At 43.4% G+C, this 3,295-nt stretch overlaps 1 long non-coding RNA gene across 1 annotated transcript; it reads right to left on the bottom strand.

Annotated features, from left to right (window-relative positions):
* Positions 1-875: 875 nt before the first annotated feature.
* Positions 876-2,421, bottom strand: LOC109249835 (uncharacterized). The gene is made up of 2 exons (XR_002072782.2): positions 1,998-2,421; positions 876-1,585 (listed from the first exon to the last, which is right to left on the bottom strand). It is a non-coding gene; the product is annotated as an uncharacterized LOC109249835 (long non-coding RNA).
* Between the last annotated feature and the right edge of the window lie 874 nt (positions 2,422-3,295).

The following is a 3,295-nucleotide window of genomic DNA, read 5'->3' as shown; positions in this document are numbered from 1 at the left end:
TCTGAAACAGGCTCCAGGCTCTGAGCTGTCAGCACAGAAACCGACGTGGGGCTCGAACCCACGAACTGTGAGATCATGACCTGAGCCGAAGTTGGACACCCAACCGACCGAGCCACCCAGGCGCCCCTGGATCTAGTTTTTTTTGAATCCCCTTCTAGGTTCTTTACTCAGCGGGTATATAATAGCTTTTTCTTTCATGTTCTCCACCCCAAATAAGGAGGAAGAAAGAGGTTGCTGGGCTCTGGGGAACCAATTTCAAACAGAAAACCTGTTAGTTTTCTCACCTGGGCCCCCTGGGCATTGCAGACTAGATAGGTTTGCCACATAGCATAGCCTGGGGTGGTGCGTCCTGTAGACCTGGAACCTTCCCTGTGTGTGTGTGTGTGTGTGTGTGTGTGTGTGTGTGCGCGCACACACACACACGCACACACATAGGGAGCTAGTTATCGAATGCCCCGCAGATGGTGACATTTATTGACCTAAGTGGAAAAATCCATATTGGTTACACATGTAAATTACTAGTTTTAGTACCATTCAGGCTTCATCCTCATATATATTCTCCAATACGGGAGAATCAAAGTTAGCTAAATAGGGATGACATTTATTGATAACTGCTTCCAAGTGACATCTGAAGCTATAACTTCAAACAACGTCCCTTCTACAATGATTTGTTGAGCATCAACCACATGCTGCTGTCTTCACCCTTTTTCATCTGGTCCTCCTGGTGACCAGCAGTGTGAATATACTGGGGTACAGTGAGTGGCAGTGAGAGCAAAAAGGCTCCTATGGGTTCTGGGACGTGTGCCTTTGTCCTAGTGAGTCCATGGCTTTATCAAATGATCCCATCAGCAAAACCTCATTCGGAAAACTAAACACCCAAACTGACCATAATTTTATTAACTGTCTGTCAAGGGCAGAATACAATGAACCACCTATAGGTTAAAGAGAAATCAACAACCAAACCAGGTGGAGAATTTAACACTCTTTCTTTCAGCTTTTCTTTATTCCACTGAGTCCTACCAAGCTGAATTCGGTAAACTCAAATTTCCTGGAAGAATTCAGATTAAGTAACAACATTTAATAAGCAATAATCGTTAACGGGATTTTTCCTACCCAAATTTACATCTTTAATATGTTTTGTGAGGATACCCTGAGTTTTACTCTTTCCTGCCATGACAAGTCTAGCCTGCTGTCTCTCCCCTGGCTTGTTCCAGCTCAGGGATTTAATTTATATTGTAAGTAAACGAAGTGTTGACGTTAGACGGTGCGCAGCTCAAAGACTGACACCCTCTAGACCCCGCTAGCCACATGCAATCTGAGGGTGTGTGATTCATTTCTCCTGGAAATGAGTGCTAGCCCTCAACACAGCCCTCTGAAGGCACAAAGGAAGACATATACCTGACTGTTCTTGGGGCGGACACTGCCTCCGTGCTAACACACATTGTAGCTCTTGTCTTCAGTTAGTTTTTCTGACACACAATCTCTTCAAGTCTTCCCCATGTTGGGACTCAAACCGCATAATCCTCTATTTTGTGATCTAACTGAGTGGAAATCCTTTCCCTTGGTAATGGAGAGCTTTAGAGCACTAGAAAAAAAAAATGCAAATGCCTTTAATATTATGCAATATGCTGTTTTCCTGGGGTGAGCATTGAGACTTTAATGGGAAAATAATACTAACTCGGAAACTTAATCTTTTTCAATTTCTATTTTGCTCTTTCATATCGAGCCCATTCTCTTAGGTCACACACAAATGTTTTCTCCATGAATGTGGATCATGCGACTATCTACTGAAAGGATTAAGTGAGTTCATGTGTGTGACAGACCCAGAACAGGATCTGGAACATGGTTAATAGTCAAATCTTGATGATGATGATGATGATGATATAAACTTCCCTGTGGAGTTTTGTCATTTTGCTTGTTTAGGCTGTGCACCCCGTGCCTTGAATTCTGTGTCAGAACCTCTAGTGATAATACTTAGGGCAGGAGGGTTTCCCTACCCGAAAGCTGCAGAATACCACTTCATGTCGACGAGCATCCTGCCTCTCGTAGTCAGTTGTACCTTGCAGGTGCTTCCAGATTGGGACTTGACCAATGCATCTGCAGATTTTTGCTGAATGCTTATTATGTGGGAGGCACAGGCTTGCAAAATACTTTTGGGAATCTTCCTTGCTCTAAAGGAGTTGATCACATAGGTAGAAAGACAAAACAAAAGGTGAATTTAGAAGATATTAAAACACAACAGAAAAAAAACTAGAGCAAGACTGAAGTGTGTTCAGGAGAGACAAATGAGTGATGCAGACATGGTACTTCTGAGGAGGGGATAACTTATGCCAAATGGAGTAGAGTCAACAGGTCTCAAGCAAGAAGTGGGTCTCAGAGTAATCCTCAGATGTGGAGGATTGCATTCAGCAAGCTAAAAGGTTAAATCCTGAAATACTAATTTATGTGCTTGCCAGACGTTCTATTCCCTGTGACCATTTTCCCCTCTTCCAGCCGCAGTGAAGCAAACACAAAGGCTCATAGAAAAGCCCATTCTAAGTGGGGACCTTTTAGGGTACATGGAGCCGAGTTTTACCTCCATCTTTAAATAAACCTGTATCAGGAAAAGGGAGAGGGGAGGGCTGACCGATAGCGGGGAAGAGAAGGAATGGGGTATGTACCAAAAGAAGGACCTGCCAGCTCCAGGACCAGGGAGCTGAACAGAGGCAGATTGGGCACTGGTTATCGTCTAAGGCGGACCTCAAAGAGCCTTTGGATAATGGCCTACTCTTTCCTCTCTTACTTATTGCTTGTGGATTACCCGTCATCTTTAGGTGCTAAACTTCCATACGTCCATTTTCTACCTCACCTCTAACAGAGGTGAGAGGGCATAGACAATTTATGGAATGGAGGGGTGTCATGCAGGACCCTGGAGTCAAAGTAGGATCCAACAGAACCAATCAGGAATATCCCTTTGACTGAGGACGTTAATGACCACCGTGTCCCTGATTATACACAGAAAAGGACAGTATAAAAACTAGCATCTAATGTGTTTAGAAGAGGTAGATTTGAATAGTTGGTAAGTGTATGAACAGTGCCTCTGACAACTGGACTCTTCACTTTTATAAAGAGTTTGTCCCATGAGGCAGATACTATGTTCAACCACACATAAAGACTTGAGAATTGCCTACAGACACGTCTTCAGTAACCACCTTAATCTCTTATGTTAACCAAATCGTGAAATACTATTCTTTTAGGATTGTCTCGAAAGATCATTACCACATGGCTGTCCTGTATAAGTGAAGAAATACCACGT

The sequence above is a fragment of the Panthera pardus genome, unplaced genomic scaffold (assembly GCF_024362965.1).
Source record: "Panthera pardus isolate Hobbes unplaced genomic scaffold, ASM2436296v1 HiC_scaffold_17, whole genome shotgun sequence".
NCBI classification, from domain to species: Eukaryota; Metazoa; Chordata; class Mammalia; order Carnivora; family Felidae; genus Panthera; species Panthera pardus.
This window is presented reverse-complemented; position numbering and strand designations above follow the sequence as displayed.